Source organism: Podarcis melisellensis (assembly GCF_964234715.1).
Source record: "Podarcis melisellensis genome assembly, chromosome: 11".
Taxonomy (NCBI): domain Eukaryota; kingdom Metazoa; phylum Chordata; class Lepidosauria; order Squamata; family Lacertidae; genus Podarcis; species Podarcis melisellensis.
The window spans coordinates 50020939-50045891 of record NC_138543.1 but is presented as its reverse complement, the minus strand read 5'-3'; the positions used below and the strand labels follow the sequence as shown (position 1 = coordinate 50045891).

Below are 24953 nucleotides of genomic sequence, written 5' to 3'. Positions count from 1 at the left end.
TGAGTTGGGAGGAGCAAAGGTCCTTATGAGCAGGCCATAAGGGAAGAAATGCAAGCTCACTGAAGGCTTTGAAGGTAAATAAGGATATGGCTATTTTTCACCATTTGGCTGTTGGTTTTGCAGCCTCCCTGTAATACAGCAATTTCTCCTGGGCCACATGTCAGACTGAGACACATCTTAAGAACATGCAGAGCTTTGTCTTTTTGTATTTTGGAATCTGCATCTTGATTCCCTCTATCTGCAGCCTGCATACCTTCGCTTCCCTTCTGCAGCATACAAAGCAAAACCCTCGAAGAGAAAGTTAAAACGAATCCTCTTTCAACACTGAAAGATCTAGAGGGCAGAGTTCAAAACATCCAAAAAAGATGCCCTCTTTTAATGACTGTCATTATATTTTGATGTGTTTAATAATACAGCAGAGGTTAAATGAAACATGAAAAAAAGGGATGTACATTAAAATTGAGATAACTCTTCCTTCAGTGAAGTGGAACCCAGCAGATGTAGCTGCACACTGTAATTGCTGCCTGCTTCCTGTCAGTCTGATTAAGTTGCATTGTCCCCGCTCCAAGTGTAAGAATCAGTGGCTTCCCATAGGGCACAGCATGGGACAACTGGCTTATGCAGTCAGATCACTATGCACGCCTCCTGCTTGGGCCTGGTAATGGTGCAGGCATGCAATATACATTGATGACTTATAAAATCAATAGTGCAGCACATTGGGAAACAAAATAGGCGCTTATCTCCCCGACAGTCCAGCCAGGGAACCCCCGACACCCCCCTCCCCCAAATTCGGTTGCAAAGTTAAATTCCCAACTCAGCATTTCAGATTATTCCAAATGACTTCTCATTTAAAGGCTTTCCCTTTTTGTTTTGCAGATAAAAGCAGGCGCTCTCACTAGGAGCGATGTAACACAACTCTTCAGTGTCTTATATGGCGCTCAGTGGAACAATGTGTGCATGTGTATACGCACACATATACAGTTTGCTGCAGTTTAGAAGCTGCTAGTGTTTGTCATTATGAAACAAGAACCCCTCTTTTCAAATGTGGCTGGCTAAGGTTGAAGTCCAATTCACACAATCTCATTTGTTCATTCAAGACTTGTCTGCTGCCTTTCCACACAAAGATTGTGGCATACAAAGATAAAATTAACAGTCAAAATGGATTTAAACAGCAATATCGGTATACAATAGATAAACATCCTCGACAAATCATGGTCACTACACTGCTGAAATCTTGCAAATAAATAAACCTACTTCCAGCTGGTGTTCAAAAGTAGGTGGCAGGTGAATTTTGCAGGAGGACATTCCATAAAGGGGGCACAGTAACAGAAAATTCGCTGTCCCTAAAAGCCACTCCCATCGCTTGTGGCAGTGGTGGCATCTGTAGCAGGGTCCCAGTTAGGAATCTTAATACAGATTTGAATTGGAGAGGCTGGTCATTACTTAAGACGCACTTGTCCTAGACAACTTTTCATGCTGGGGTGAACATGAGTTGATTCCCCCTCGCCAATGCAGTTTCAAGTGGTCAGACTGCAACTCAAGGTGCCCTGAAAAATCTTCAACAAGTGATGTTGAAAGAATCACAAGATTAGTGAAACCCGTTCAGATGCACCCAAGTAGCATGTCTGTTCCAGCCCATCGTGCCTTTTCCTGGTAGCATTCCATGGTAGAATGCAATTAGTATCTAGGGTGTATGCCATTAATATTCTACTTTTCTTCTCAAGAGCTCAGGGTGCTTTGCACAGGATTCATATGTCAGACCTATTTAGCTTCAGAAGTAGAAAGTATGTATTTGTATCAGTTGCTCAAGCCATACCAAGTGCTTGGAAAGGGAGTAAGATATGATAAAGGAGATCATTTTAAAAAACCTATTCAATTGGAGTAAATCCTAATAAAAGAGAGATGCAACTAGGGCTGCAGAGAATATTCACCATTTCCGATTTTCTGATAAAAACTAATTTTGGCAGTGTGGAACATTTCTCCCAAATCCTACTTACATTGTTTAGATATAAAGTTTCCTTTTTTAAAAAATAAATAAATCTGTGCAGTTCCATTATTTCCTCTGGTGGTGACTACTTCAGCACCAACTGTCCAGCTTCCTGAATTAGTCACCTGTGTGATCTCAGCCAATCCAAAATCATATAATGAATGTTATGAAATGCTTATTACATTAGGCTATGTGGCGCTGTGGTCTAAACCACAGAGCCTAGGGCTTGCCGATCAGAAGTTCAGCGGTTCGAATCCTTGCAACGGTGTGAGCTCCCGTTGTTCGGTCAATGCTCGTGCCAACCTAGCAGTTCGAAAGCACGTCAAAGCGCAAGTAGATAAATAGGTACTGCTCTGGCGGGAAGGTAAATGGCGTTTCCGTGCGCTGGCCTGGTTTCGCCAGAAGTGGCTTAGTTATGCTGGCCACATGACCCGGAAGCTGTACGCTGGCTCCCTCGGCCTGTAAAGCGAGATGAGCGCCGCAACTCCAGAGTCAACCACGACTGGACCTAATGGTCAGGGATCCCTTTACCTTTTACCTATGTGACATTGCCAAGGGGAAAGTTTAGGCAATGGAAAAGGAGGTACCGTGGGCAGTTGCGGTTCAGGTGTTTGGTGAGAAATGGAGAAGAGACTCTGTAGAAAAGCTAAACTGCAGGACAGTTTTCATAGGAAAGGGAGTCCTTTGTTCTCTTTGCTTTTTAACTGTGGAGGCTCAGTTAGGCTGGCTAAAAATCAAGAATTCCAATAACTTTAAAAAGCACTTGTTTGTTTGTTTTGAGTCAAAATATGTGCTCTTCTGGACAGACACATGCTTGATCATAATTATTGTCTGGTGTATACCCAAGACACTCATCCCAAAGACCTAGATGTCATTCCAGAAATTGAGGGAGGCAATGTTTCTGCTAAGGATATCAGCAATGTCCACTTTCCTGCTAAAACCAAGGAAGTGAAATAATAAGCAAATGTGACAAGTCAGCTGAGGAGAAAGCAGGCAACTCTCTGATGAAAAGCTCAACCTGTACCATGAGCCAGGCCTCTCAGAAACAATTTGTCTCGACAAACTAGAAAGAACAATGAGACAGTTTTTTCTTGGACGTGAGGAAAGTCTACCAAATTCCATATCCCTTATGTGCTCTCAGCTGATCTGCAGTGTCAAAATGAATAGCAAAAGAAGAGAAAGGAGGGAGCTTGATTCTTAGATAAAGGAGACCTTGGAGAATTTGAATTTGACCTAGATGGAGAGTGGAAGGAAGGGCAGTTTGTAAGACAGAGTGGAAATGGGTTAAAGGCATTGCTATTTTTCTAGAAAAAGGGTTGCCAGAACTCATCACAAACACCTCCCTCGTTCTCTTAGAATGGCAATGGCACCTACCTTAGAGGTGTCAGAACCCACCTGAGAAGTGCTGGAACTCAGTTCCGGTGAGTTCCAAACAAAAGCTCTGGTTAAAATAATCTCCCCCCCCCAAAAAAAAAACTTTCTGACTTTTGGGAACCCTTTATAGCATTGGCTGTGTTATATTTTGAGGAACTCCTGCACAGGAACATGGGAAGTTGTCTTATAGTGAGTCCATTTGGCTTAGTATTGTCTCCACTGACTGGCAATGGCTCTCCAGGGTTTCAGACGCAATGTTTTCAGAAGAAGAAAAACATAATATGCAGGTACTCTTCCAGGATGCTAAATGGCTACTGGCTCAACCAGCTTTTTCCAGAGGTCTTTGTTAACGTTACCAATCAATAATAATAATAATATGTGGTTTACTGTTACTATTTATTCTGAGCCACAGAAACATAATGTATCATGTCCCCCAATATCTCCCATCCCAAAGAGCTGAAGGTATCACATTGAAATGTGCAAGACAGAATGCTCTCCTGGATTTTGGTGTGCTTATATTCAATAGATATTTGGCCTTAGAATTTTAACCGAATAAATCTGAAAATCATGTTCAGCTGTGTTTCCTTTCCTTTCAATAAAGGTAATTGGCCTTGTATCTAATTTTTGTATATTAATGGATATATACCGGGAAGTCTATTGTGAGGTCTGTAAACTGGATCCATACCTTGATTGATTGATTGATAATGTAAAATAAAGTGGGGTATCCGCTGCTGTGGTTTTCCATCTTTTGGAGAATTCCCTTGCTCATGGGATCATGGACTTACATCCTCAAAGTCTGGCCCAATGGCACCACTGACTCACAGAATACCGTATTTTTTGCTCTATAAGACGCACCAGACCATAAGACGCACCTAGTTATTGGAGGAGGAAAACAAGAAAAAAAATATTCTGAATCTCAGAAGCCAGAACAACAAGAGGGATCGCTGCATCTTACTCCATAAGATGCACACAAATTTCCCCTTACTTTTTAGGAGGGAAAAAGTGAGTCTTATAGAGCAAAAAATACGGTACTTATCATTGCTTTAGTTATCCTATCAATGGATTCAGTAACCTGTATATTTCCAAGCTAAATTAAAGGTGCTACTTTTAAGAAGAAGGGTTGTAGGTCAGTGGCAGAGCAGCTTGTGGCAGAAGGCAGGAGGTACAGTTCCTGGGAGCTCCAAGTAGGATGGGGAAAATCTGTGAAACCCCGGAGAGCTCCTAGCCAGTGTAGACAATACAGAGCTAGACAAATGAATGGTTTGGCTTTGTACAAGGCGACTTCGTATGTTCCTAACCTACAAAGCCAGGCATCTGTTGCAGTCAGGGGAGCACCTTCTCCCATTTATGTCCTTTGCCCCATGTTGTTTTGGGTACCAACTGCATTTGAGGTAGACCAGTCTACTAGAAACCAACCTTTTTTATGCACCTGCATTCAGTAATTGACTGCCGAGAGAAATTTGCCAGGCCCCTTTCACTGTGCTGTGTAAGAAAAACTGTAAAGACGTTCTTGGTTCACGAGGGTTTTCTGAAACCCAGCGTTGTCTGTTGTTTTAATGGACTGCAGTTGTTGTTGTTGTTGTTGTTAATACCCTGCCCATCTGGCTGGGTTTCCCCAGCTGCACTGGGCGGCTCCCAACCAAATATTAAAAACGCAATACAGCATTAAACATTAAAAACTTCCCTAAGGTTGCTCTCAGTTGATCTTAAAGCCATTAGCAGCAGCAGAAACTATAACGATAATACAGTCATACCTTGATTGTCGAACGGAATCTGTTCCAGAAGTCCGTTTGACTTCCAAAATGTTTGGAAACCAAGGCTCAGCTTCTGATTGGCTGATTGGCCCTGGAAACAATGCCAGCAGCCGAAACAGATGTTCGGCTTCCAAAATACGTTCACAAACTGGGACACTTACTTCCAGGTTTTTGGCATTTGGGAGCCAAAATGTCCGAGTACCAAGGCGTTCGACAACCAAGGTACAACTGCATAATTTATTTTATTTTATTTTTTAAAATGTCCTACTAAGGGAAAGGTTTGCTACGCTTTCTAAGCACTGAGCTGTAATTTGGGTAAGCATGACCCACGTTGCTGCAGATTGTGTCAAGCATGTAGGAGAACAAAGCTCGTATGTGTCCAGATGGGCAGCCAAGCAGGTAGCAAGAACAGGCACAACGTTAAGTTCAATGGAAAGTTGCCTGCAGACTCTCTGTGCTAACTAGTCATTATTTACACACTCCACCATCGATGATGTGAGAGCCTGGGCAGGGGGAGGCTTTGAAAAAAAATCTCCATTTTCAAACAGAGCTTTAATTATTTGCAAAAAGCTTCAATTGTTTAAGAGATAATGTCATGGATTGGTCCTCACAGTGTGTCGTACAACTGTCCAGAACCCCCACAGTATAATAAATAGGCTCCTGATGCTGCAATTGATTGATGTTTGGCATAAAATCTATTCCTCTGAGCCTGCGTATTCCTTCTGTTCGCTACGTTCAAACAAATAATCTTGGTTTGGATTTTGTTAAAAAAAAAAACAAGAACAATGCAATTTGGGAAGAGTTGTTAAATATCCAGAACTCAGTTCTCATCTCCCAACACCCTTCTTTTCATATTTGGAGGTAGTATCAATATGTTACCTTGATAAATAAATGAAAAAGAGATCACAGGGATTTGTTTTCCATATTTCCCCAAGCTACCAGAAAACTTTATTCTTTATACTGACAGTCAAATCAGGTACTTCCTTGATGCTAATGTCCCAATATTTTCCTACCACAAATATCCAAGGAGATACCTGGGTTATGAAGGCGCCCTAAAGACGTTAAAGCAAAGATTATGGGATAATACACACAGTGACTTGCAATCTTGATCACACGCAGTCTGTAGTCCGCTGGCAGTAGGAGTACAATATGGGCATGTCTTTAACTTAAAACCTTACATTAAAAACCTGACAGTCCCAAATTATCGAAAGTTATTCACCAAAGCCAGACTGAACGTCTTTCCTTCTGCAGTGTTAGATGGCAGGTTGAGAGGAGTTCCCTACCAGGACAGACTTTGCTCATGTGCTCAAGACATCGATTCTATAAAACACATTTTGCTGCACTGTGTGAAATGTGAACAAGCCAGGGCTGAACTGATATTACCTTTGCTGGTACCTTTCCTGGGAAAATCAGAGGCTCACTATGTCAGGTTCCTATTGGAAGACCGGACAAACACTAGAACATTAGCAGTGGTGAAGTTTTTATTGGTGGTTGCAAGAACCAATGACCCCTATCTTTAAGTCTGAACAAAATGCTTGTTTATCCTGGAGGAAGGCTGTCTGAATTGTCCGTTGCTTTGTAACGATTTGTTGAGTCTCTGGACCATAATAAAGATTGATTGATTTAACCAGGGATGGCAAATTCAGTGCCCTCTAAGATATTGTGGGACTCCAACACCCATCAGCCCCAACCAACATGACTAATGGTCAGGAATTATGGGAGTTGTTGTCCAAATGTCATCTGGTGGGCCACAGGTTTCTCATCCCTGCTCTCACCTCTCGCTCCACTATGATCAAAAAGCAGCTTGGTTCTCAGTTGCTCCCATTTTGGGGCAACGTGTTCCTATCTAAAGCATGATGACCAAGATGAAACCAGGTGATGCTAAGGAAAAAGTGAGTGGAACATAGGAATCTGTCTTATACTGAGCCAGACCATTGGTCTATTTTGCTCACTGTTGTCTACACTGACTGGTAGCAGCTCTCTGGGGTTTCAGGCATGACTTATCTGGAGATGCTGAGGATTGAACTTGGGACCTTCTGCCTGCAAATGATGTGCTCTACCACTAAGCTGGGACACGGGTGGCACTGTGGGTTAAACCACAGAGCCTAGGACTTGCTGATCAGAAGGTCGGCGGTTCGAATCCCCGTGACTGGGTGAGCCCCCATTGCTCAGTCCCTGCTCCTGCCAACCTAGCAGTTCGAAAGCACGTCAAGTGCAAGTAGATAAATAGGTACCACTCCAGCGGGAAGGTAAACAGTGTTTCCGTGCGCTGCTCTGGTTCACCAGAAGCGGCTTAGTCATGCTGGCCACATGACTCGGAAAGCTGTACGCTGGCTCCCTCAGCCAATAAAGCGAAATGAGCGCCACAACCCCAGAGTCGTCCGCAACTGGACCTAATGGTCAGGGGTCCCTTTACCTTTACCACTAAGATATGGCCCTTCCCTAAAGTGGATGAGCTGGAAAGTTAGAAGCTTAGAACCAGAGCTGGTTGTAGCTGCTGTTGGAACTGCCAGCTGCTACTATCAGTTGGAGGCTTCTCAGCAAAAGTAATCTCATTTATAGGCACACCCTCCATTATGAAAAGGTGCGATGCACCCTCTCTTGCCCATACATCTGTTATTCTGAGCTCCTTGATTCTATGGTTGAAACTTTTTCCAGTCCAGGAATAAATTTAGCAAACGTGAAGTATTCAGGTTCATGTTTAGTCCCTTCTTTATTTGTAACAGCTGAGTTGCTTTAATTCACTTCATCTTTGTTCTGTTACTTGGTTTCATTTCATTATTATTTGCTTTGGTTTGCTTCATTTTCCCTTCAAATGAAATAAACCAAAATGAAATAATCTAGCTTAACAAAGCAAGGGGCTTCACAAATAAACTGCCCACCCAATCAATTATCAACTGCTGCAGCAATCAGCTAATCACCAGTTGCAGATACCCATGCCAAGCTGTGAACATTTTCCTTCGATGGTTTGAGTTAACCTCCACCGATGCACAATTTTCTGGTTTGTTTTGGCCTTTCCATTTGAGTCAACATGTAGGTCCTCACAAATGAAAGTGGCAAAACATTAGCAGAAGCTATATACAGTTATGTTCTTTGGAGTAATCAAGGTTCTCAGGGTACAATATTTTATACTGGTTTTATTGCAGGACTACGTTGTGAGTTGAGACATTCAGTTTCATCTCTCACACTCTAGAGTGTTACACTAGACAAGACCATGACAAAAAAACCAAACTAGCTGATCACATCAGGTCACTGAATATTTCTCTTAACTCCTTTAGTGGGGTGGGGTGGGGGGTTAAATGGTCCCAGCAATGGTTCATCACCACTCAGAAATTGTTTTGTTTTGACTTTGACTTTGACCTTGGAATGTTGCTCTATTTGTCCTGGACTGGATTAATACTTTGTATATTTGAGTTTGATAAAGGAGTACTGGAACGCTGGATTTTTGGATTAATAAAACTTGGATCTTCACAATCTGACCCAAAGCTGAGCAGGGCAACACTCACTCAACTTTGGGGGGAGAGGGGATCCTCTGGAAGAGTGAGTGCCTGGAATTAGCTGGAGGACGTATGTTGAGACAAAGAAATGAGACTGGTGAAGACCAGTGAGCAAGGAAATTCTGACATTAACTTGGATTTATAATTATTTTGGATAACAAAGATTAAAAAGAAAAGAACAAAACCTGCATTGAACGAAAGATTGAATTGGACAGAAATGTAAAGAAAAGGAAGGTACGTTTTTCATATGTAGTGGAATTGTAATTAAAAACTATTGGGAAATGATTTATGATGAATTGAAAAGGATGTTTGAGATAACTTTTGTAAAAAGACCAGAAGCTTTTTTGCTAGGCATTTCAGGTCAAGAATTGCCAAAAGATAAGAAGAAACTATTTATGTATGCCACAACAGCAGCTAGGATTTTGCTAGCCCAAAGATGGAAAAATGATGAAATAACAACAAAAGAACAATGGCAAGAAAAATTGATGGAATATGCTGAAATGGCAATGCTAACGGTAAGACTTAAAGACAAGGACCATAGAGACTTTAAAAAAGACTGGGAACCTTTTATGTTGTATTTACAGAAACAATGTAAGGAAATGGACTCAATTGTAGGGTTTGACTAAACACTTATAATCAACAAAACAAATATAGAAAATATAAAGAAGAGGTTAAAATGATAAGAATATAATAATGTTTAATTTAAAGATTATTACATTTGGGGAAATAACAAGCAGGACAAGTTAATATATTAGAAACCAGAAGGGGAAGTGGGGGGGGGAGGGGGGGATCAGGAATCTATTTTGTGACTATATTGCAAGATGTGATTTTGTTAAAAATGTAAAACCCAACAAAAATTATTAACAAAAAGAAAGAAAGAAATTGTTTTGTGGGCTACTTTGCGAGAATGCTCTGCTGGATAGCTTTGTGGGAATGCAGTGTGATGGGAAAGAATAATTTATTTACTGGCATCACCACTGATTAGGCTCTGAAATGACTTCTAGCCTGGCATTTTATAAGTCTTCTTCTACAGCTGTAGCCATAATTGCAGATATCTCAACATCTCCAGTACTCCCATAAACCAAGGAGCTTATCGGACTAAAATGTAGAGGATGCTTATGAGATATCCTGCTGGCTCTGTGGAATCTCATGGTTCCAGAGTTTGCTCCAGGGGCATCGACAGAGGAACCAGTCATATCAGCAATGAATTCTCCTGAGTCATCACCATCACCATCAATAATATTGATATACAGCGTAATATGCAAAATACCTAAGCAGTTTACAGAAAATGCAGGGAGTTCATTAGAGAAAGACAAGTGTATATGTACCATTTAGAACCCAGAATATGAAGAAATATGTTGGTAAAAAAAGAAAAGCCATCAATAAAACATTCAGTCAAATATCAACAAGCAATAAAACAGAACAGCGTGGTGACTAATGAGCCTCCTTAAATCGTTGGGTCTTTAGGAGTTGTTTAAAGCAGCAGACCCATTTTCACCAGTTTCCAACGACATCCGTGGTATCTTGGGGGCTTCTAGAAGGCAATATGGGACGCGGGTGGCGCTGTGGTTTAAACCACTGTGCCGCTTGGACTTGCCGATCGGAAGGTCGGTGGTTTGAGGCCCCACGACGGGGTGAGCTCCCGTTGTTCTGTCCCAGCTCCTGCCAACCTAGCAGCTCGAAAGCATGCCCCAAAGTGCAAGTAGATAAATAGGTACTGCTCTGGAGGAAAGGTAAACAGCATTTCCCTGCGCTGCTCTGGTTCTCCAGAAGCTGCTTAGTCATGCTGGCCACATGACCCGGAAAAACTGTCTGTGGAGCGGACAAACACCGGCTCCCTTGGCCTGTAAAGGAAGGTAGTGCCACAACCCCAGAGTCGTTCGCGACTGGTCTTAACTGTCAGGGGTCCCTTTACCTTTTAGAAGGCAATATTGGATTGATCTTCCCATATCCATGTATCCAAATGTTATGCATTCATTGCAGCAACATTATAGTATGCTAACCCTTCTATAGAGTGTCTGGCAAATTCAAGTATGTGTGTGCTTGTGGAGAGAGAGAGAAGCTAGATGAAAACATACAAAGTATAAAACGAAACAATATAGTCAATTAAGAAAACAAATACTATTATCTGCATGAAGCCATCATGCTTTATCATATTTCTTAAAGCCCATTAAAAAAGACAACACGCTCAAGAAAACGGATAAATACACATTGTTTACTGCAAATAGAATACCTATTGACATTTGTGATTTTTCTTTCTTTTCAGAAACAATTATGGATGATACTTGAAAAAAAAACCATATATGTACCAAACAACTCTTCAAATTGATTCTCAGATGGCAGTTAGACACACATATAGCAGCAAGAGAAATTAAGAGAGTGGCACAAGGTCATGCAAAACAATTATTCAAAACAAATTAATTCAAAACAAATATAATTCTTGTAGCTTGGTTCTTACATAGATTAGAATCACCACTCTTCGCTTAAATGGGAGTTCTCAAGAGCTCTTAACATGAATTACAGAGCCCTTAATATGATTTGCAGCCCTTTCATTCACACATAGTCTGTGTGGTATAGTAAACTCTAACACTTGCTTTTACACCTCCCCTTTTCAACATGGGGCAAAGTTCTGCTGTTATGACAAATAATGGATTTTATTGGTTCCTTTTCTGAGAAGAATCTCTGGCAGGGTATACATGGCCCACTACCACTATTTTTTTGTCACAATATGTTGATAATAATATTAACAATCATGTGACTCCTAATTATAAGATTTGATTTGTTCTGGGGTTGTTTTTATTGTGGGGGAGGGGTTTACAGAACACGTCATGCTAGACCACACTAGTCTGTTTCTCCGAAAAACAACAACAAAGACAGTAGACAAGGGGAAGGCAATAGATATAATATACCTTCAAATTTCAGCAATGTTCTTCAGAACATCTTGAGGGAAAAGCTCAATACATATGAACCAAAAAAAAGTACTTAAACATGGATTGAAAAATTGCTTGCAAAGGGTAGTAATAAATGAAATAATAACAATAGGTAGCTTGCAACCCTGTCTTGAGTATGTTTACTAGAAAGCAAGTCCCTCTGATTTAAATCTGAGTAGGTGTGCACAGGGGAAGAGCTGTGGCTCAGCGGTAGAGCATTGTTCTGCATGCAGAAGACCCCAGATTCAGTCCTCAGCATCTCTAGGTAGGGCGTGGAAAGACTGCTGACTAAAATTCTACTAGCTAGTGTCAATAATACTGAGCAAGAAGAACCAATAGTCTGACTTGGTATAACTTCAGATGCAAACTGGGAAAGATCTCTACTTGTTGGAACAAGAATGTCTTCCGGAGGCACCAATAAGACCACAGAGAGGCCACCTGTCTAATACCCTTAATTCCAAAGGGTAGGTACCACAAAACTAAAGATTCGGTTCCTGCATTGTGTGGAAAGACCTCCTGATAAGATGGTTATCTGCAGGAGGCCCTCACCTACAGAGCGCAGTGTTCAATCAGATATATAAGGGGTGAGATGATTTAAAAAATAAATAAATTGTACTGAACAAGTAGCAGATCTGAATCATCCCCAGAGATACAAAACATCAAATTGATTGAAGCACCTGTAGAATAGTCAGGAACCCTGACAATTTATTTATTTATGTGTGGCCGTTTTTGACTAATCCTGATTCCTGACACCTTCCTCTGTCAGCATCGCTTTATAGTTAGATCTCTCAATACAAAACTTTCTTTTTTTTTGGCTTGCTGAAGAAGGATTTGCAATTTAAATTTTTTTTAAGCAACCCTGGTGATGAAAATCTCATTTGTCAGAACTATGATGAAAACTAGTAACAGTGTGAGGCTGCATTTTGATTGAAAGCACTATTGTTTTTATCAAACGTTTTTATAAACAATCGTATCTGAGCAGGATTTGGGGGTACCTGGAGAGTCCTCCGCACAATGCCACTAGTTAGGTTGCTTTGTTCTGTGCTTTGCTGTGTGGAGATAAGCTGTGGACAATTTCCATTACCTCGGCAGGAGGTCTTACTTGCTGGTGTGACTAGAGAGGTGGAAGAAAAAAAATCACCTATGCACAAATGCACATTTATCAAGCACAGAGAGGGAAAAGAATATTAAACATCAGTGCAGTGAAGGTAGAACAGGTTGTGTCAGGCTGTCAGAGTTTAGAGCTATGAATTTTCTGTGAATTTTTTGGCTTTAGTGTAAGGCTTGGTTCCTGGAAATGATCAAGGTGGAAGACATGTTGTTCATACCAGCACACCTCAAGAAGGATATTGTAAAGCTGGGAAAGGTTCAGAAAAGGGCAGCCAAAATGGTCAAGGAGGTGAAGTGACTCTCCTGCGATGAAAAGTCACAGCATTTGGGACCTTTGAGTTTAGAGGAAAGTTGAGTAAGAGGGGACAGCATAGAAGTTTATAGAATTATGCATGGCATGGGGAAAAGGTTTTCGTCCTCTCTCATAATGTTAGAACTCGTGGACATCCTGTAAAAGGGTAAAAGAGTATTGGGAAATAATTCATAATGAATTGGAAAAAAAAGTTTAAAATACTTTTCAAAAAAACCAGAGTCCTTTTTTGGGGGGGATAATTCAGAAGGAAATTCCAAGCTGTCAAAAAAAGATTATTTATGTATGCCACGACTGCTGCCCGTCTTTTGTTAGCCCCCAAATGGAAAACGAGTGAGGTCCCAACTAAAGAAGAATGGCAACTTAAACTGATGGAATACACGCAGCTGGGAAACTTAACTTATAGAATAAGAGAGCAATAAGAACATACCTTTAAAGAAGATTGGGAAATGTTTATGGAATATATGGGGGGGAAATTGTGTACACTTGAAAACGTTGGCAGCATTAAGATAATTCCAACAGTGTACATAAGTTTTGATGAATGTAATAATGGAATACTGAATGGTTTAGTTTATGTAAAATATGCAGGGATTTATGGCATGAAAAATGAACCATGGAAAGAGAAGAAGGGAAGTCATTGATATTTTTAGGTTGGTTAAATGAATATTCTAAAATGTAAAACAGTATATATATATATATATATATATATATATATATATATATATATATATAAAAAACTTGTGGACATCCAATGAAGCAGAATGTTGGAAGATGCATGTCGGAGAAAATACTTATTCAGGCAGAACATAGTTAAACTATGGAACTCACCGCCACAGGAAGCAGTGATAGCCACCAACGTGGATGGCTTTGGGCAAATCCATGGATAGCGTAAGGCTATCAGTGGCTACTAGCCATGATAGCTGTGCTCTGCTTCGAAAGTTGTGGGCAGTACGCTTCTGAATACTGGTTGCTGGAAACCCCAGGAGGAGAGAGTCCTCTTGTGTTTGGGTCATGCTTGTGGGCTCCCCGCAGGCATCCGGGTGGCCACTGCAAGGACAAGATTAGATGGTCCATTGGCTTGATCCAACAGGGTATGGTTGTGTTCTTATCTGATGGAGTGCAGTTTTATAGTAGTTTATGGGCCTGATTCACAACCAGCTGAATGGTGTCTATGTTAGAATTCCTGCTCCATGATTGCAGTCATGGGACTGTTGTCTTTCGCATGACGGTATATGTTTTGACTCCACAGAGTGGGAAGTGATGGAGACAGGATGTTTGTTTTACTGTGTTTCGTGAAGTGGGACTATTGTCATTTGTCTTTTTCTCTTTGCTGTCTGATGCTAGAGAGAGAGGGAGCCATGCTGCAGTGCTCCGTGTGTGTTTATATGTAAATAAAAGTAGATTAGCCAAAATGCTGAGATGCTGAGGTCTGTTACGCAAGTTGCGCAAACTCTGCGGATCCCTAAGTGTGCCGTTGTTTGTTGGCATCGGTCACTGTGATGCTCGGGCTGAAGAAAGTTTTTGAAGCTCCCAAACAATCAACCAGGAGGGAGGGAACCTGCCAGCCGGGCATGTGTCTCTGCCAGGGTCCTACCTGAGTGTAGGACCGAGCTCCTGACAGTCTATACTGTAATACAGCTTAGAGTCAGATCTGGTCTTTCAACAGACACAGTTGCTGCTGCTGTTCTTCTTATTTTTTTATACACCTCGCTCTTAGACAAATCATGTTGTTGTCTCTTCCCATCTCTTCATTGCCACCTAAATGAAGGGCTATAGGTTAGAGGAGCAGCCTTGGCTCAGTGCTGAGAGCATGCATTGCACATGGAAGGCCCCAGGAACAATTTCTGGCAATTCCAGGTACAGCAGGGAATGTGTCCCCTGTCTGGATCCCAGGAGAGGAACTGTCAATCATTATACAAAATTCTGAGATAGATGGATCAATGGTGTGACCTTGTCTAAGGCAGCTTACTATGTTCCACCATAAAACGTAGAGTCAACAAAATAAATTCTCTCTGGAATGAGCAGTTGCCACCATGAGTGCTTTATAATGAGTATGAAATAGGAGTACATTTGGCCTCGTGCAAAACAAAATGGTTCCTTGTTCCTTTTTACCCATTGTAAGATGTTGGGGAAAAACAGCAGTATAAAAACAACAACAACAACCCTGTTATATATTTATTACTGTATATTTATTCAGCTACCGCTGGAACACATAGCCTGAGAAAAAGAAATCTCTTGTTTAGACTTAACTGTGAGTGTAGCAGCCAGAAGTCTCTGGAAACACACATCTAGATGTATAATAAGGAAGCATTCATAATATCCTTGTAATATTAATTAATGTGAAAAAGACCCAGGTAAATGTTTTATGAAAGAGCTATTGTACGCTTGGGTTTACAATAAACAGTTAAGGCTATTAAAGTTGAGCTGATGCAAGTGGAGCATTCGCTTAGATTTGCCAAGATGAAATGTTGTAAATAATTCAAAGGCTGTAATTTGATTCTAGATTTTTCTAGGCTATGTGGCATATGGCCCTTCTGTGTTTTGTTTTGTTTTTTGTTTCGTTTAGCTGTGCTGCCTTGGTTATGTAACTGTTTGCGCTCCCTCTACCCCAACCCCACACGCCTGTAATTAAACTTCAAAGTCAACCAAGAATTAAGCTCAGATGAAGAGGGTGGAATGGAAACGAGTCAGGCTGGACAAGGTAGTGTTGTATCACACCTTCTGCAATGAATCACTGGGTGTTAGGAAAAGGAGTCAATGGAAGGCTGCCCATCTTTTACGCCATAAGAACCCTCAATCAGGAACGAGATGAATGTCAACTTGGAGTGGAGCAGCTGAACGTTGGTGTTCAGAGGTAAAAGACATGAAGAGGTGGCGCTGTCAACAAGCGTAGGATTGCAGGATACAGGAAGAGCCAGAAATGTTTCCAAAGAAAGTCTTAGTGATAGAATCATCTTCTGCTTTCTACAGCAGCTTGTCTTGCAGGCAGAAGCTCCCAGGTTGAATTTTTGGCCACTCCAGGTAGGTCTGGATGGAGATACACACACACACAATTGCTAACTTGCTTCAGTGTATTTCATGGGAAATGCTTCATAAACAAAATAAACAAATAAAATAAACAAATCCGACTTCACAAAGTTGTCATGAGGATGTAAGGAACGGGAGAACTCTTGCAGTCCACTCTGGAAGAACTAATGTAAAATAAGTCCATGACGAATCAGAGATATCTCTGAAACTGTTTAAAGTTTTGGCGTCTACCTTCTTCAGCAACACAGCTGGAATCTCAAATGAATGCTGTGAGCCAAGATTACAATTTTAAGAACAGGCAGGATGGAAGAATTCTGCCATGTGCAAGATAGGGGTTCCTTCTGCCTTTTTCTTGTAATTTAATGGCTAGATAGAGATGTCTTCAAGATTAGGTTTGTGGGTCTTCAGTGTACATATGAGTTTGACCTTGCAACTGCAAATCTCAAGGCTCCAATTTTTAATATATTCTCTATTAAATATTTAATATATTTTAATATATATTTTCAAGTTGTGCTTTTGGGGAAAGAGTGAATTACCCCAAATACTAACTTTTTCATGCCCCCAACCCTTGTCAGTTGCAGCCCTTGCTTATCCTATTTGTAGCTGCCTTGGTTCAATGTTTTCTGTCTGTTCTATTCTGCTGTGATGCGGAATCCCAAGTTGCTTGGGTCACAGAATGGACATGATAATGTCACAATGTTCCCTTCAGTCAATCAAACCAAAGGCATTTCTGCTGAATCTTCATGTATCCATTCTGATGTTTCCTTAACATGGGGGACCTACCAGCATGGTGGCAACGGGCTCAGGCATGCCAACTAAGAATAAGAACCTTTCTGAGTGCATAGCTTGTTCAGGCAGCTTAAGGTAGACAGGAAATTCTATGATAGACATAAACACACTGCAGATGGAATGAGTGGATAATGTGAACCTAATAAAGCAGCTTATAAGGGATGGATATTTTCCCTAGGAAACTTTTGTCTAACTCAGGTGGCCTGAGATTTTGCTCATGACAATGTGACTCTAATGGAAACTAGGGTGTGTTATCTGTGTGTGTGTGTATGTATATGTATATATATATATATGTGTGTGTGTGTGTGTGTGTGTGTGTATTGAATAGTAGGAAAGGATAATTTAGCAAGATATGCAATTATAGTCTCCTTAGAGGAACAGGATTTTTGATATGCTAATCAAGCAATTAACCACTGTAAAGAGTTGATGACAATCAAAGCACAGCCAGCAGGTGGGGGTCATCAGCTAGAATAATGGTCCAGGAAATGGAGAAATACATCATTTTAAAAATGTGTGACACATGGTTCCTTACAGAGTATGGTCGAAGTGTGGAGAGTGTGCTGGTCACCGTTTCAGAGTCTGAGCTACCTCACATGGTGGTTGTGAGGATAAAGATTTTGACAAAGTTCTCCATTATATTCTTGTGGAGAAGCTGGTAGAACGTGGCCTGCACAATGTAACCATTATCTGGATTTGTTGCTGGTTGATGAACTGAACCTAAAGAATGCTCACTAATCATTCCTCATCATCCTGGAAAAACGGGACAAGTGGGGTGCTGCAGGGCTCTGTCCCAGGCCCACTGATGTTCAATGTCTTTCTAAATAACTTGTATGAAAGAATTGAGGGGATGCTAATTTGCAGATGACACCAAACTGGGAAGGGTAGCTAATGCCACAGAAGACAGAATCAGTATTCAGAATGACCTTAACAGATTGGAGTACTGGGCACAAGCTAACAAAATGAATTTCAATAGGGACAAATGGAAGGTTCTGTACTTAGGCAGGAAGAACCAGCTGCACAAATACAGTGGTACCTCAGGTTAAGTACTTAATTCGTTCCGGAGGTCCGTTCTTAACCTGAAACTGTTCTTAACCTGAAGCACCACTTTAGCTAATGGGGCCTCCTGCTGCTGCCTCACCGCCGGAGCACGATTTCTGTTCTCATCCAGAAGCAAAGTTCTTATCCCGAGGTACTATTTCTGGGTTAGCGGAGTCTGTAACCTGAAGCGTATGTAACCTGAAGTGTATGTAACATGAGGTACCACTGTATAAGATGGGGGGACACCTGGCTTACCAGTACTACAGGTGAAAAGGATCTAGTGGTCTTAGTAGACCACAAGCTTCACATGAGTCAACAATGTGATGCAACAGTAAAAAAAGAAAAGAAAAGCTAATGCTATTCTAGGCTGAATCAACAGAAGTATAGTGTCTCAATCAAGGGAAGTAATAGTCCTGCTGTATTCCGCCTTCATCAGACCACACCTGCTCAGTTCTGGGTGCCACAATTTAAGAAGGATATTGTTAAACTGGAACGTGTGCAGAGGAGCATGCCAAAGATGATCAAAGGTCTGGAAGCCAAGCCTTATGAGAAACAGCTGAGGGAGTTGGCTATGTTTAGCCTGGAGAAGAGGATACTGAGAGGAGATATGATAGCCGTCTTCAAAAAAAAGCTGTCACATGGAAGATGGACCAAGCTTGTTTTCTCCTGCTCTGGAGGGTAGGACCTGAACTTTCTGACAGAGCTGCTTCCAGTGGAACAGTCTCCCTTGGAAGGTGGTGGGCATTCCTTCCTTGGAGGTTTTTAAGCAAAGGTTGGATGGCTACCTGTCATGGATGCTTTAGCTGAGATTCCTGCATTGCAAGGGGTTGGACTAGATGAACCTTAGGGTCCTTTGCAACTGTACAATTCTATTATTCTGATTCTACATACCACACATACTAGTTGGAGGAAGGATTTAGGTTAGATTTAGATTTTAGACTAATGTCAAAAGGAAAAGTCCTGAAATACAATTATAAAATGATAGAAGCATTATTAAAAGGCAATTCAATAACATAATAGTTGGTGTCATGCAAATGCACAGAAAAGCAAAAAAAAAAAAATGTATTTGCCTGGCATTGAAACAATGACAAAGTTAGTGCATGTTACAGATAGGTAGCCGTGTTGGTCTGCCATAGTCAAAACAAAAAAAAATTCCTTCCAGTAGCACCTTAAAGACCAACTAAGTTAGTTCTTGGTATGAGCTTTCGTGTGCATGCACACTTCTTCAGAAGTTAGTGCATGACGGGCCTCTCTGGGGAGAGCATTCCATAAACATGGGACTACTGTGACCCATTCTCTTGTTGCCACCTTCCAGATCATCTTTGGAGGTGGGGTAGAAATGACATCAATATATATACACAATATTTTTCCCATCCTGAAATGCAGGGCCAATGACCACCCTGGCTTCAACACGGTTGCTACATCATGTGCTTCCAAGCTGTACCCTGACACCATAATGTGACTTGTCTGCAAGGGCTGCCCTCTGAGAAAGGCAATAAAAGCAATTATTAAGAACCACAATAATAGCCCCATACAGTTTTTCACTTCCTAATGAAAGGACAGTACTTGAACAACTATTTCCTTTCTACGCCATAAGGAAATATTAAAGAAGTGAGCGGAAGCCAGCAATAGTGCCTAACAATAAGGTACCATAACTTTAATCACTCACCAAAATCTGTTTCTTTGTTTCCCCACTACATTGGCGTTGGCAGAATACTCCCTTTCCCGAGATAGGAACAAGTGCCTTGATACCACTAGGTCACAGATTATTATGGTGTTGTTTGTTTGTTTCAGAAAATCTCATTATTTATTTATTTGGAATATTTTTATCCCCCACTTCCCATATCAAATAAAAAATCAAGGTGGTGCATAACAACAATGAAAAAATAATCACATTAAAAAGAGGCATAAAACAGACATCAGTTTGTGTGCGTTTGTGTATTGCTAGGGAGATAGATACATACGTAGATAGATGTTATTGTTTAGTCGTTTAGTCGTGTCCGACTCTTCGTGACCCCATGGACCAGAGCATGCCAGGCACTCCTGTCTTCCACTGCCTCCCGCAGTTTGGTCAATTTGCCTTTGAAGCTATTTATAAATGTTTGCTAATTAATAATAATAAAATGGTTTATCATTTTTACTTTAGAGATTTTGCAGGACTTTCATTCCTGCCATGTTTAACAAAGCATGCATTGTTGAGATTTTTGATAGCTGATACTCCCCGACCCCCACTGGTCCAATGTGGGCATTAAATTTGTTTATCAGATAGATATTCTCCTTGTTGTTGTTGTTTAGTCGTTTAGGCATGTCTGACTCTTTGTGAACCCATGGACCAGAGCACGCCAGGCACTCCTGTCTTCCACTGCCTCCCGCAGTTTGGTCAAACTCATGTTGGTAGCTTCGAGAACACTGTCCAACCATCTCGTCCTCTGTCGTCCCCTTCTCCTTGTGCCCTCCATCTTTCCCAACATCAGGGTATTTTCCAAAGAGTCTTCTCTTCTCATGAGGTGCCTCAAAGTATTGGAGCCTCAGCTTCAGGATCTGTCCTTCCAGTGAGCACTCAGGGCTGATTTCCTTCAGAATGGATAGGTTTGATCTTCTCGCAGTCCATGGGACTCTCAAGAGTCTCCTTCAGCACCATAATTCAAAAGCATCAATTCTTTGGCGATCAGCCTTCTTTATGGTCCAGCTTTCACTTCCATACATCACTACTGGGAAAACCATAGCTTTTACTATATGGACCTTTGTTGGCAAGGTGATGTCTCTGCTTTTTAAGATGCTGTCTAGGTTTGTCATTGCTTTTCTCCCAAGAAGCAGGTGCCTTTTAATTTCATGGCTGCTGTTACCATCTGCAGTGATCATGGAGCCCAAGAAGGTAAAATCTCTCACTGCCTCCATTTCTTCCCCTTCTATTTGCCAGGAGGTGATGGGACCAGTGGCCATGATCTTCGTTTTTTTGATGTTGAGCTTCAGACATAGATAGATAGCCAAACACAAAAATTAACAAGGCCAAGGCCAGGAATTTTTTTAAAAATCAACTATCTTTCTGATGAAAAGGAGGCTGAAATACAGTAAAACGGTCTTCACATGACATTGGAACAGCATCAAAGGAGGAGCGGGAGGCAGATGGATATTTTGGGTAGACCAGCCTTGGCCAACCTGGTCCTCAGTGAGTGCATAGTTACACTATGGAACTCGCTCCTTCAGGTGGCAACTAAGATGGCTACCAACTTGGATGGCTTTAAAAGAGGATTATACAAATTCATGGAGGGTAAGGCTATCAGCTACAATGGCTATGGTCTCCTCCAATGGCAGAAGCAGTAATCCTTCTGAATACTAATTGCTGGAAACCACAGGAGGGGAGAGTGTTCTTATTGTGGCCAATGGGCACGTGGTTGGCCACTGTGGGAAGAGGATGCTGGACTATTGGCCTGATCCAACATGCTCTTCTTATGTTCTGATGATGCCATCCAGATGTTTTGAAGGACAACTCTTATTAGTCCAATCTGTGCTGGCTGTGGGCTGATGGGAGCGGCCGTCTAAAACACCTGGAAGGCAAAGGTCAGGGTAGAGAGTTCCATCGTCTAGGTGTTGCAGCAGAGAAGGTCCTATTCATGTGTTCCCACCAATAACACCTCATAAGGTGGCTGATCTCACAAAAGGTCCTTCCAAGTTGATGTCATTGACAAAGAGGAGCTGACTGCACTCAATCTCAAACAATTGTGCAAAGGAACTATTGGTAGCCTTGTAAAACATCTCCGTCCTGTCTCCAGCAGATATTCCAAACAGAGCATCACCACAGTTAGTGCTGCTTTGGTTGTTGTCCTTTTGCAAGGCATTTAATTGCCACACAACCATGCTAAAAGGGGAAAGATCATAGATATGATAAGGGTTTCCATAAATTCCTGGCTTACATAAGATGTCATTGTATGTGGCGTCACAGGTTTGTGCTTCTGAGTCCCAGGCCTCATTGCTGCTGTGCAAAGGATGTTACAAGTGATTTAACTGCCTAAAATATTCCCATGGGATCTTAGCTTCTTTTGACTTATCTAGTGAGCCAGCATTGGACTAGAAGGCAGGACCATATACATGTCTTTATCAGCATCTAAGATTTGGGGAGGGGAATTTTTTCCCACCACCACCTACTGCCCTTCTAAAATTACATTTATTTTTAATTAAGTTTTAATTTTCACTTTTTGCCAACTGCCCTGGAGGTCTGTTGTCAGGAAAATAGGCAGCATATACATAGTTTTAATAGACAAATAAACGCCAGCCTCATCCCCTCATCTGTAAAATGGGTTTAATAGTAATCTACTTTTCAGAATTGCTTTCTTGGTAAACCTAATGAAAGATAGTGAAGCAAGGATTGGCAGCGCACTCCCATACATGTCTACTCAGAGGTAAGTTCCGTTGAGTAAGTGGGCACAAAATTGCATTCTAAAAGGCAGTAGTAGTAAAGATGTCGATTCATGGAGGCTGAGCTGAAGATCTCCCCCCCCCCATCCTCTTTAGCGTTTGACAAACTGCCTGAAGTAGCTTCATATTTTATATGGAAGCCCTTTTTCACATTTTCAATGTCACTTTAAATAGGCAAGAGGTCCGTGACAAACAACCGTAAAGAGTGTGCCAACCATAATACAGGTACTCTATATGCATATAACCCTTATCTTTTATGGCATAAAGTACATTTGCACCATTGACTGAGATGAGGATGCTGACGCCAAAGCCAAGAGAGCTAATCCACCTGTCAAATAGCTCCTGTAACTCTTCCAGCAGGTTTACAACAGGATGGTCAATTTCAAAAAAAACCTCATTACACATGGCTGTCTTATATTCCCTATAAACACATGTTTAGATGGGGGTAGCTGCTGCCTTGCCTTTAACAGCCATCCAATATCATGCTCCAGGTAAGCCAAGCAAGTTAACAGGAAGAGGTGCATGGAAGAAAGAGGGCGGGAAGAGGAAGAAATAGCATTACAGGACAACAACGGGAGCTTTGTAGAGCATCCTTTGCATCAAATAGCCAGACACTGGAGAGACCTGTCAGGAATTAGCATGGACCAATGGTACCAAATAGTATGGGAAACGGCCTTACTAGAAAAATTAACTACTACTACTGCTACTACTACTACTACTGCTACTACTACTACTACTACTACTACTACTACTACTAATTAATAATTTATTATTTATACCCCGCCCATCTGGCTGGGTTTCCCCAGCCACTCTGGGCGGCTTCCAACAGAACACCAAAATACAGTAACCTATTAAACATTAAAAGCTTCCCTAAACAGGGCTGCCTTCAGATGTCTTCTAAAAGTCTGGTAGTTGTTTTTCTCTTTGACATCTGGTGGGAAGGCGTTCCACAGGGCAGGTGCCACTACCGAGAAGGCCCTCTGCCTGGTTCCCTGTAACATGGCTTCTCGCACCGAGGGAACCTCCAGAAGGCCCTCAGAGTTAGACCTCAGTGTCCGGGCAGAATGATGGGGTGGAGACGCTCCTTCAGGTATACTGGACTGAGGCTGTTTAGGGCTTTAAAGGTCAGCACCAATACTTTGAATTGGTGAACCAATACAGTGGTACCTTGGGTTAAGAACTTAATTCTTTCTGGAAGTCCATTCTTAACCTGAAACTGTTCTTAACCTGAAGCACCACTTTAGCTAATGGGGCCTCCCGCTGCCGCCACGCTGCCGCCATGCAATTTCTGTTCTCATCCTGCAGAGTTCTTAACCCGAGGTACTATTTCTGGGTTAGTGGAGCCTGTAACCTGAAGCGTCTGTAACCCGAGGTACCACTGTAAACTGAAACTGACATGGGGACAAATGGAAGAAGATGCCTTCACCCTTGTATGGCTCCCATTTACCACATTCACAGCCCAACAAGACGACGACAAGAATCCACCAACAGCATATGAATCAATATGGCTAACCTGATCCAAAAACAGCCACCCACCCCACTCACACATGAAAACAAAGTTCACTACAGCCAATCACAAACAAGCAACTACACCCTAGGCCAAACCCAACCTCTCTCACCACCAAAGGAACACAAACGAATAGTAAAGAGAACCCGCACAAGCGACGCTGACACAAAACCCCACACATTCATTAAGTAAAATAGAAACATCGCCACCCGCCTCCACCCCCACTCACCATAGCCCCCTCCACCTCTTCCCCCCTTTTCTTGCTAATGTAACACTAATGTCTCAACAAATGAAACTGATCTGTAGAAAACGTAACTCAGAAAAAGAGACATTGCGCGTAGTTTTGTAAACAAAGAAATCTTTAATTAAAAATACGTTAAAAAAAGCTATTGGACAGAGATATGGTAAACACTGTCCGCTGCTCAAAGGCAGTTTAGCCAAGTGGAACCTGCTAATTGATGGGGACGATTGCCGCTGATTAATAGAGAATCTGATGTGGAGAAAAACTCTTTGTCCCAACCCCCCTGGAATGTATCACTAAAACCTGAGCATCCAGCACTGATGAAGGAGGTATTAGGTGGGATGTTCTGGGAAAGGACCTCTTGATATGTATGGAGCAGAAATCTGAATGTGTGACGCTCCCTTGCGTTGAGTCAGTTGCTATAAAAGCCAATGCAGTCTTAGGCTGTGCTAGGAACATAGGAGGTGTGAAGGCTTTTTTTAAAATAGAATATTTATTAAGATTTTTTATAATAATACAATAAAGATAAAAAGAAAAAGTAACAAAAATACAAAATTTAAAAAAATTAAAAGAAAAACACACACACAGATTTTCCATTACTTATTTTCCTTAAGCTTGTTTCCCGGACCTCCTTATACCTCCCTTTTTTGTATTCCACTTCAGATTATTGGTTCAGCAAATCTTTACCATTAATTTCCCCCCCTGTTTCTAACCCTTTTTTCATACCCTTAAAGCATTACAGCTGGGAACCACTTAATTTCTATCCAACATCATTCTAACATTTCTTAGTTTTACAATATTTCTGTAGATAGTCTTTGAATTTCTTCCATTCTTCTTCCGCTGACTCTTCTCCCTGGTCCCGGATTCTGCCAGTCATTTCTGCCAGTCCCATATAGTCCATCACCTTCGTCTGCCATTCTTCCAAAGGAGGTTTGAAGGCTTGTTCACACATTGCACTTAACAAAGGCACACG

General features: G+C 41.5%; 1 long non-coding RNA gene across 1 annotated transcript in view; it reads left to right on the top strand.

The window, feature by feature from the left end:
- Positions 1-24953, top strand: part of LOC309380281 — a 223266-nt gene that overhangs the window by 52565 nt on the left and 145748 nt on the right. The gene's annotated exons all lie outside the window — the stretch shown is intronic.